Genomic DNA, 11,865 nt, shown 5'->3' with positions numbered 1-11,865 from the left:
GGGAACTGTGAAGGTGGCTTTCTATTTAGCATCTTATGGGAAAATATGGAAAAACTGAATGGGAGAGAACCAAAATTCAGAGTGACAAGGGGCAGACCCACTTCATCCACACTGTCACATGAACAGATAGAAGTCTGATGTGTAAATCTGACTTGCTAAAATATGCCTTATTCTCAAAAATTTTAAAACTATGTGTGACTCTCTTGGATATCAATGTCTATTACAATAACAATGTTGCTTCTGCTCTGCCTGTTCTCCAGAAACTTCTGTTGCTTTTGCCTTACTATGTGAACTCTTTAAACAATGTCTACGCCTGGATAGTCATTTCTCTCACCTGGGAAAATGTTTGAGCGAACGCTACACATACAGTCTTTAACAACTGAATTACAATGTTGTCACTCCCTTCCTTTAGATTTCTCAAGTACACGTCTGGACAGTTATCTAGCACTCTGTTAGCTCATTCCACAGCTCCTTAGAAAGGAAAACACTACACAAAATCTATTTTTCAGCTAGGTAAGTGGAAACATAACAAGTTGCCGACAATCACACTTCAAATTGACTTGGAAAGGAACATAGCCTCCTCCCAGAAGAGAGCACAACCCACCTCCCACTGCAGGAGGAATATTAAAGTTTAACTCAATTTTTAGATGAATGAAAATGGAAACTGTCATTCTGTCACTGCACAGGCTGGTCCATGGAGTTTTTGATATTTCAACCACTGCAATGAACTCTAGTTTTACAGATGGTTCTGCTTATTCCTTTGTTTATCATCATATTTGATCTTCAGGCCTTTCCTTCATCATCTTACATGGGCATCAGTTATTATCTTCAGCTCTCTCTTTGAGCAAGGCTTTTGAGAAGCGCTGCTAATCCTCTCTTGGTGCCCAGTGTATCTATGAAATGCATTGGAAGACAATTCCATCAGAGAAAGGGAAGGAGAGACTCCAAAATAACTTGTTTTCTGTTTCTTTTTTTCTTTGTGTGTGTGTGTGTGTTTGTACGTGTCCGTACATGCACACATGCACAGATGCTCTATGAATTTAATTTTAGACTTTTGGAGCCAAATATACACTGATGTTGATGTGTGGGAGGAACAGCGAGAGGAGCACTTATGAGAGAGTCTAAATAATGGACATGAGAGAAAGAAGATAAGAAGTGCAGTGGATTGAAAGCACAGACTGGGAACTTGATGAATTAAAATGATAGATGGGAGGAAGAATTAATGAGAATCAATAAGTAATAAAAAGATACATATTATTATTGTTATTTATGTTTAAAACAGGTATATGCACAATGTAAATGCCTACTTTGCATTTAAAATGTACACCTGGCACAGAATCTGCAGGAAAGGCATGTGAAGCTTCTTGCACCATGTGGGAAACAGGATACAGCCTTGGCCTACAGCTGCAACGTCCCAGCCATGGCTTGCTGGTCTGTGGTTGGGATGCACGCACTTCCCTTGGGAGGGGAAGCTGCTAGGGTTCAAAGAAGGCTTTCTGGGTCCTTACTCCCAGTATATTTGTCCAAATATGTCTAATGGGACATGAAGAGAAATGCAAAATGCTTTCTATCCATTGAGCATAAACAATTTTATGTGCCTCTTCCCCGTTTTTCTCCCTGTTGGCATCCAGAAGCACTCGGAAGGGAAGCTTGTGACTACAGAGCTGCCAATGCGGGACTGCACTAACGGACGTCTCCCAAGCAGGGCCTGATTGCCATCAGACGGCCTTGGAACAGCTGGCACTTTAAATGATTATATCCATAGTTAAACATTTCACATCAATCACTCAAGAGAGAACTTATTTTGTTAGAGGCAGGTGGTGACTAATCATCCCTTAGCCCACCTTTACCACTTTCAAGGGTTGTCAGAAAGCTGACAAGTAGAAAAACCTCTTAGTAACTTCATTGTAGCAAGCTGACATCGGAGGCACCGACCCCCGCTGCTGTTGGATCAAGATGGGAAAAATAGGGCTTGCAAGTTCCTTTTTCTTATCCTTGGAGCTTCATCACTTAGGTAATGGCAAAAGTATGTTCCTCACATGGTGAAACTAATACATGTGTAATCCTCCTTCCCCACACAGAAATTAATCATAACTTCCAAATTCAGAACTTAGATTTTTTTAACCCTTTTTTGTTGGGGCAGCTGAGGTTATAGATTTGGAGGATCTGCTTTCGCAGTTCTATGAAGACTTTTACACACTGCTTGTCAGTGATAAAGCAAGCCGTACACTGGTATTAGGGGTCATGCTGCAATTGCCCAAATAGAGTGGGAACTGTGAGGTGCCAGCCTTTTCTTCAGCAAAAGGCAGAGTAAAGCTGCTTTTTATCTATTCTTCTGGAAGTGGAACTAAAGGTAGCTTGGGTGGGCAATGAGAATCAACACAAAATGTAGCAGATGCTGCTCTTAAACCTAATCTATAAAAGGTATGTGTGTGTGTGGTTTTTTTTTTTTAATGAATTACCAGTCCAATGGGGAAGAATATCCTGCAGCTGGAATACAAAACATCATAGAGATGAAAGGAAGTTAGGTATCCTTTGAGATAGCAGATGTACTACCAAATATTTATTTCTTTTAAATATTTTCTTAAGTCTTTAAAGTAGGGTAGTGGCTTCTGTTGTTTCCTTTGGCAGCTTATTCTAGCCATGAGTTTCTCTCTGTGTAATGAAATTCCACCTACAGTAAATCTTCTAAGTGCCTGCTTGTTCCTGAGGTTTAACTCTTCCAAGGCTGGCTCTTTGCTCATCTACCTTCCTTCTATCAACTTAATTGCATCTCATTATGAGATTGGAATCAACAGTTCTGTCCTGGATGGACAGGACGTCCAATTGGACGAGCTAGATGACTCCTTGCATTCCCAGCTGCCTCTGTTTTCTGATTCTCTTATTTATTCACCTAATTTGATCTTTGGAAACCTTCAGAAAGGTTTGCTTGCTAGACTGCTAAGAAATCTTTATTTTACCTGGAATTTTGAGAATTCAATATATTATTTTTCATAGGGCCATTACAGTTGGTACGGTTAGAATCCTGGATGATGCCAGCCACACAGGCAGGACAGTATTGTCCTGATCAGGGTACTTCAGGCTAGGATGGGCTGTTGGTGGGCCTTCATTTAGTGACAGGAAAGCACTGGTGCCTGAACATGTGGAGAACATTTACTATGATTGGGAAAAAGAATAAGGGCCCCAGGAATGCAGCTGGCACAGGGTAAGCTGCTATCTTTTCCAGGATGGCTTCTCTGACCTGCCAGCTGCTGCTGGGTGACTTATTCTGGAAAACTGTGGGTGAGCCACACGTTCTGGGCACTTGCTCCCCATTTCATGTTGATTATAGCTCTGGACCAGTAGCTGCAGTAACCCGAGACTATGCCTGAGCTCTCTCTCCTTGACAGTACCAGGCAAGGCACTGTCAACAAGAAGCTACTCTCTGAACTGGCATGTCTGCCCAGACAACATGCAGAAGTCAGAGCCAAAAAACAGCAGAGAAATGGTGATTCCCATAAAAATGTGACCAGCTGATGGAAGCAGGAAGCCAACACACTCTCGGAGGACTCCTGGCTGTCAGCCTTATGGGAAGCAGGGGAATTTCCTACGCTTCTTAAAGTCCTTTCCACGCTGCAGCCTCTTCTGACTTCAGAACATTCATCAAGTATTGGGAAATGTATATTGTTTATGGAAATAAAGTAATGTATACAAGTTCGTTGAGCAAAGAAGGGTACAAAGTCTCCTACACAAACTCTCTGGCCTTGTTGAAGTCCCAGCCCTAAGCCAGGGCCATTGTGCTTGGAGTGCCAGCATTTTCTGTGGAACGCTAGGTCTCTGCCTGATTCAGTCAGTAATTGTCCAAAAGGTTAAAAATAATGACCCCGAAGTCATTAGCTGCAATCATCTGAATTCCGTATACTCTGTATGTCTTGCAAGTGTTTTACCTCTGTGAAATTAAAGATAGTTCCAGGCAAGCAAATTCAGCTTAAATAGGCGGCTTGCCTGAATAAAGCCTGTGAGAGCATATCACAGAGCTTCTAATTTTGTACCTGGGATGTTAAAGTACTTTGATTGCCTAGTCCTGCTCTCCTTCCTCTTAAAGTACTATGTTTTAATGAGCAGGGCTTTTTCACACCGTAGTCCAAATTTGGTGTCTGTAGTCCAAACACTAGGCTGAGTTTCTTCTATTTGTCTTGAGAAGAAAAAGAAGATTTCCAGGAACCATCGTTATGCTGCAGATTTCAATATGTTTCCTATCTTTACCTGTAGAATGTTTTTATTAGGTATTTCACACTATCTCTCTTCTCAATTATTTAGCAGCTTGATACTCCAGGCAAGAAATGAACCCCGGGAAGGAGATGAAATCCACACTTTCTAAGTAAACAGAAAAGTGGAAAAGGAGATTAGTGCTGTACTGAAGTGACTCACTCAGAGTCCGTACTGGAGTCAGAAATGGAAAGCAAATCAGAGCTTAAGACCAATGTTGTATCATCTCAGGAAAGAAGTGTCTCAGGTAGAGTATTTCCATCTATTCATTTTGCTTGCGTTTCTCCAGCGGGAATTGCTGAAATTATATTAACCAACCATCCTTCTTTGATTCATCCAAACTGCTCTTCAGAATTCCTGCACTCTATTGCTATTGGCTAAAATAGTGAAAAGGAGCAGCTACTTTTGATGGACCAAAACGGTATGTGTGGATTCTGGTACCTGAGCCAAAGCTTTGGCCTGTATCTGTAAACAGTGGAAGACACTTATTTCACTGGGAGTTAGTTTCTTAAATGCCTTTGAGAATCAGAGCTCGATGGGGAAATTATGTAAGCTCACTAGCGTTATTCTCCTTTCCCTTTATGATCCATTTAATTCGGACTGTAAACATTTTGTGGAAGGAAGCAACCTTTTCTCCTTAAGCATGCTGACTGCTTAATACATGAACGATTGCTATAAATAAATAAACAGTTCAGGTCACTGTATATGGTACTGCCCCTTCTTTTGCCTGAGTAGCTAAAAAGGGAGCGGGTAGAAATGACAGAGAAGAGGCTGTGCACAGATTTTTTCTTTCCTGCAATAGACTAGGAAACAGATATCAACTCATTTATATTGACAGAATGTGAATATTGGCTTGTTTTATGTGTACAAGAATTTCTCCTTCCGTGTGATATGCTAGTCTTTCCCTCAAGATCTGTGAACATTACATAACTATAGAACAAGCATCTACGCACTATGTTAAATTTCCGAAGCGCACAAGGAAGAATGTGTCACCTGTCAGAGAGATGTCAGTTTGGCTGACTACTGAATGCTTTGAAACAGACTCTACTCCCCTTTGTACATATTCTCTGCAAAATGATTTAGAAGGGTGAAGTGATTTATTTCAGTTAAAAAAGCTTCTCAAGTAAATGAAAAAGTTATTATCTCCTATAAATTTATTAAGCCACAATTAAATTATGGCTATTCAAATCAGACTTAAGCTATATCTACCCGGCAGCATCTAGCACTGCACACACAGGTACCAAATTTAGTATAGCTGCACTGGCTATGGAATGATACGGGTTTACCTTACTATCGGGTAAAGTAGTCCTAATGGGCTTCTGCCTAATGAGTTTGTTCTGTGTCCAATATTTCAGCTGGCTAGGTTATCATTAAAAACGTTGTACCATGGAGATGTACCCTCAATAGTAAATGTGATTGTTATACTGCCTTTTCCACTCTTTTCCCCTAACTCAAATGATTATTTTTATTGTGGCTCTGAACATCTTATGCTCAATAATGGATTTTGCCTTTACAGCCTGCCATCAGTTGGAAAAGTTCTTTCTCTGCTTTATAGGTGGAAAACTGAAGCTCAGAAGAGCCTGACTGAGATCCAGATTCTGGATCTGCATTTGTACTTCTCCATCCTGTTCTTCAGTTAATTGCATTACAGAGATGAAGCCATACGTAATAACATATCTATTTCCAACTGGAAAAGAAGAAGTAATGAAATGTTGAGCAATTTTGGAAGCCTACTGACCTGAAAAGTTCATTTGCATTTGGGACGTGGAATTTTCCTTTGGGAATCAGTGTCACTATTAATGGTCAGCGATGCACAACATCTTCCAAAGAAAACATTGTTGATTTTTTTCAATTAAGGGGTAAAAGTATGTAGAGCCAAAAGTTATAGTAACATGTACAGCTCTGTATTTTTCCCTCACTTAACCTCAATCTTTTCTTGTAAACATGAATACATGCCCCTTGATCTTTTTTGTCTGGTAGGAGCAGACTTGTTTGCTTCCAGTTGGTGCTCAGTCACCTGGCATCCCTGTCAGCTCTTGCTGACATACGTGGACAGTGGTCGGGTACATGGTCCTTCCATGGTTTAGCTGGCTCTGTTAGTCGTAGAAGTAGCCTGAGAGAAGCATCAGTCTGTGGGCCTCTCTCCCAGAATCGGTTTCTGGTCAAATGGTACTTGACGTTGTCCTGATGACTATGTGAAAAGCTTTCTCGCTTGGCTTGTAGGGGGCACAAAAATTAGCAGTCTAGTAGTAAGGAAGAGAATAAGGCCTTTGTGCAGATTGATTTGCACTGAGTTGTTAAAGGGTCATAGTACAATCAAATACATTTCAAGGTAGCTAAATACCTTATAGATAGTATACCTGAGAACAAAGGTGCACCATTGGTAATGCTGTTAAAGGATTATTGCATTCAGTTCAAGATGTTCACACTTCAGAAACCATGTAGAGTTATTGTACAGAGCTAAAAAATGATACGGAGCTGGAAAACTAAGCCTTCCAATATTAAAGGAACTAGCCCAGATGTATTGCTGGCCTAGCTGGTACATCTCCATCTCTGACTACAGTATTCCTTTGAGATAACTTAGCGTGTGCTTTCATCTGGACTAAGGAGATGGGGCTCAGAGGTATGGCTAAACTTCTGCAGACTTGTGCTGTTATATCCACCCAGCACCTGTGCCATGCACATGCCCATAGTGGGCATTGGTTTGGGAGCCTCAGCGCTGTGTCCCATTGCATGGTGTCAACATTTTTTCAGACTCATCAGTGTAGTGGAGAGAGATGACCTTAATATTACATTATAGTTGCTTACATGGAGACTATAGATGTGAAAGGCTGGATGCTTTCAATATTTTGTTACGTGCATAGCACTACGAGGACAGATTGCGTAAATGCAGCTTAGATCCAAGGCAGGGATCTGAAGACAGACACAGTCTTGAAATAAGACAAAGGGCCCATCAGCGGGGATGATTAGACCTTTGGATGGTTTAGCAAGGGAGGTGATAAACTCACCATCTCTTATAATAGTCTTTAACATAAAATTAATTTATTTTTTAAAAAGATAATACAGTCCAGCTGTGGAAAAACACTTTACAACCTGGGTATGCGGAAGTCAGATGATCACAGTAGTCTGACCTTCCAGTATGAAGAAAACCCCTGAAAATTAAGCTGATGTAGTTCAATTAGTTTATTGATTGCCTCTGAAGTCCATAACCCATTAAGTACATAAGTCATAGAGTACACATTGGCAACTCTTGCTCTGGGGTTATGGATTTTTCAGTAATTGGAACTACGTGAGCTCAACATGTATGAATGTATGTATGTTTATATCCATGCTTGTTTGTAACATATTATAAAAGAGAGCTAATCTTATCTGCTTATCCTATACAAAAAAATACTGAAGTACCAGACACACAAATCTTCATAACTGGTCTTTGTCTGGTAAATTTTAAAAGCAGACATGTAAAAGTGAAAAATACATAAATCATCTCTGACAAGTCCAAATAAAGACTTTACTAAAAAATTTTTAAAATACTTTACAAGCTCATGGGTCATGCAAAGGTTAAATTAAGCCAGTTAACATAAGTGCTCAAGCATCATGGGAGTCTGGTTCATAACTGAATGTGACCCAGAAAAAGCTTTTAACCAAATAAACATGTAAGTCAAAATAAACACATATATATTATTCTTTAATGCAATACAAATTAAAGTAGAAATATTTTAGCTAACTTTGTCTTTTCTGACCTAAATCTATGAATCAATATACTCTATAAGCCTTGGGAATACTAAATGAATTTTACCTTACTTGGATCAGGTTCTGGTTCAGTAAACAGCTTCCTTAGTGCCATAGAGATGCCTCCAGCTCTCCTGTTGTTGGTTTTCTTTTCCTGCCCGGTTCCCTTAGTAATTCTTTTGGTCTATATTTACTGCAGTTTGCCCAGTAAAGAAGTCCCTGACTGTATTCATGCCGGATAATGTAGTTAGTTCTATTACGTCACAAGGGTTTTTGAATTTCCAGTGTATTTGTATATGTTTTTTTCTCTTCTTGAACAGGAAAGATCCAATCGACACTGAATCAATAAATATTGACCATTGCTATTTGGATTTTGATGCCCTTATGGGTTATGTGAATAGCCTCTTACGGAATCGACTTCTGTGAACCTTACTGTTGCGCAAGAATCACCAGAAAAGTTCCAGGTACATAGAACAATATTTACGTTAAGCCCTATACTTTTGCTCATATGAAGCTGATATTTGTTTGATGTTAGTATTCTTATTTCCTGCAGAATTGAAAGAATCATAACTTTAGAAATTCTTTCAAAAATCAGCAAGACTTTTCTGCACTATTCTTTGCCCAGGATTAGCAATCAGGTCATTGCCTAGAAACTACTCACAAAAAAAGGAAAAAAAAAAGGTCAAAGATTGCTCCTTTTTGAAGATGAGGAAAATGCCAGAAGCACAATAACTGATGTTTTAAATCTCTTTCTAGACTACAGCATCCATTTCACTGAATCACACACAGACGTTCCAATGAAAAAAAGTCTGTGTTTATGTTGGCAGGAATCCTGGTCACTGTCAAGAGAAACTTTGTCTTTAAAAAAGTGACTTTCTAGATGAAAATTCCCTAAAGACTGTCTCTCATTTTTGACATTGCTATGGATTCAGAAATGAAGTCATTAAAATACTAACAGGTATCACAGAGAGTGATACAATAAAGGCCAGATATTTTAGTAATCCAAAAGCCTCCTGCTCAGTTGTGCTCCTGCTTTTTGTTCAGTGACAAGAGTGGTGTACCCTGCACAGGGAAAGCACAGGCGTTCTTGCAAGAAGATGCAGAGCACAGAGCAACAGCAGATGAGGCTCAGGCTCTTTTTCCACCATTTTCCTTGTTCCCCATGACTTTGCTGGAGTTGCTTGCGAGTCCCTGTGGCTAATGGCCTATGGGGGTGCTCCAGGGCAGCTCGGAAGAAATATTCCTTATATATAGGCAGCTGAGTGTTTTTTACCTCCCAGTCCCAGACACTTAAAAAAGATATTATGCAAAGATTAGCAAAAGATGCCAGTGGAAACAGCTGACTGGACCAGAGGAACTGGACGGGAAGAGGGAGATCAGTGGGGTACATGGGTGTGGGCATGGTAATGGTCAAAGGCTAGTCTGGTATGTACATATAGGAGAGAAAGAGGACCCCAGGTGGTCAGGGTTTTGAGGTGTACTCAGGGAGTGTGAGGGAGGTTCACAGCAGGAATAGAGAATGCAAAAGAATCATTTACAGGGGGAAAAAATAGTGACTAGACATTTGTCTATCAGAAAGAGGTTTTAAGAGAACTATCTACATGAGGCAGAGACACTTCACTGTGAGGGCAGAGAAGTGGAGGAAGAAAACAGCAAAAGTTGCAGTCTTGTTCCTGCCTTTTTTTTTAAATTTTATTTTGATGTGGAATACAGAAAACACGAGAAGCCATGACCACAGACCCATAATAGTACTACACCTCTTAGATACAGAAAATATTCCACTTCTGTAGCTGCTTTTTCCAAGCACTTCTTCCCCCACGACGGCTGCTGAGTGAGAGACCAGGAAATTCCCTGCATTTTCGTCTCCCACCACCAGCGGTCAAGTTGCTCATGTTTATAAAAGAGAGCACCCTTTGCTCAGACCACTCCAGAGCTCTGCCAGCTCTTCCCAGTGAAACCTTAGCTAGGTGATTCAGGTACTGCTGTGAGACTAGATTTTCCTTTAAGGAAACAGAGTATTTATCTAATCAGGTCCTCATTCCACTTGTGAATGCAAAGTTGAGGTAGAGATAAACTACAATTATATCTGCAAAGACTTTTATTTGATGGCAAAAAAAGTTTTGACATCTTAAAAACACAGAGGGATAATCTCCTACATGTAGAGGGACCTATAGGTTCTGCAGTGTCTGAGCAGAAAAATTATAGTGATAGTCCTTGTATTGTATCTCCTGAATAATGGAGCAAGGCTCTTATAAATATGGTGTTGATCCTGTAATCCTTATTCATGCTGAGTTACCTCCCAGTTCACTGGAGGCATCTTCTCATCAGCAGGGCATGAAAACAACTCAGCACAGATGTTTGCCCTGTGAATTGGTACATTGTACCATTACCTCTGGCAGACTCCTGTAACCCAATACAGCAGGACTTATTTCCAGAACTTTTAAAGGTACATTTTCATATCTGCTTCCCTAATTCTTCATCCCATCTCTCCTTTTGGACCTCATATTAATACTAGAGAAGTACACATCTCTGAAATAAAGCAGGAAAGCAATATGCTAAGAATTTCTCATGAAAAATGACCTTGCCTGTTATGAAACTGAACTGCAATAGGTTAGCCACTAAACTTTAAGCCAAATAAAAATGGTTTTCATGACTTAGAATTAATCTGTGATAAATCTAATTTGCTGATGGCATGCATTGATACCTTACCATTCAAATAATTTTTTAAGGCTTAATGTAGCTCTAGTTTGGAAAGCTAAGTGGAAAAATACTGTATTTATGGCTTAATATAATAAGACACCAAACTTTTCTCCTATATATTTTATCTTCTCTACATGAGGAAAGGTCAAAAATATTCTCTGTGGGAAAAAAGGAATCCCACAGCTGCTAGGTCCTGGGACTCTCTCCTCTCCCCTTCCTTCTCTTTTAGTCTGTTTAGTTCATTTCTGGGGCACACTAGGATATGTATATGTACACATATCCTAGTATATGGCATACTAGTGCCCCAGCAAAGTCACAGTACAGGAGCCCATAAACCTCTGCTCCTACTACACAGGTAGGGCAGTACCATTTAGGAGTTAAAAGGTTGTTCAAAATCAGGTCTCCTTTATTTATTTTTTTAAACCCTTTCTGCTATACATAGGTCTCTTTGTGATTTCAGTTTATATGATCTTTGCCACAGCTTTTTACTTCTTGTTTCACAGACTTGTGGCTGTCACCTAACTAGCGAGCACGCTATTTGATGAAAGAATAGGAGGAAAACCAAATTGTTGAAGCAACTAATTAGTGAATTCAAAACCACTATTTTCTTTGTTTCTCTATACTTTAGCAATCTCCTCTATACCTTTAACCCAAAAGATTTTTCTCCTTACTTTGGCCATTTCCCCATTTTCTGTCTCATTTTGTGCATTTCCATAGCACATAGTTTTGAATTAGGTCAGGCATTGGCACACAGATGTATTTCTGGTGCATAAAATAGAGGACATAATACAGACTTGGGGCCTTTTTCACAAGCTTCAGGCCATTTTCAGGAGGACAGATGATGTTCAGTCTGACATGAAGGCTTTGATATAAAGCTGAATAATCAGACTATTTTGATGAGTGAGTTTACAGCAGATCCATACTTCACACCATGTGGCCATGGTTCTGTAACTTGATATTAGAGCCCTGAGCAGGGATCTAATTTACGAACAAACACCAGCTCCTAAATGGTCTTCTCTTTTTCTAATTTCTAAATTCCCTTTATCTCATTTTCTTTCTTCAATTTTTCAGATATCTACGGTCTAGATTTTTCCTGCTTGTGCCCTCAGGACTAAAGATAGGGTCATTAACTTGAATTAATTAAAGTAAAGAATTTTCATATCTGAAAAGAAATAAACCTTTATATGT

This window comes from Struthio camelus, chromosome 3, assembly GCF_040807025.1.
Source record: "Struthio camelus isolate bStrCam1 chromosome 3, bStrCam1.hap1, whole genome shotgun sequence".
Lineage (NCBI taxonomy): Eukaryota > Metazoa > Chordata > Aves > Struthioniformes > Struthionidae > Struthio > Struthio camelus.
This window is presented reverse-complemented; position numbering follows the sequence as displayed.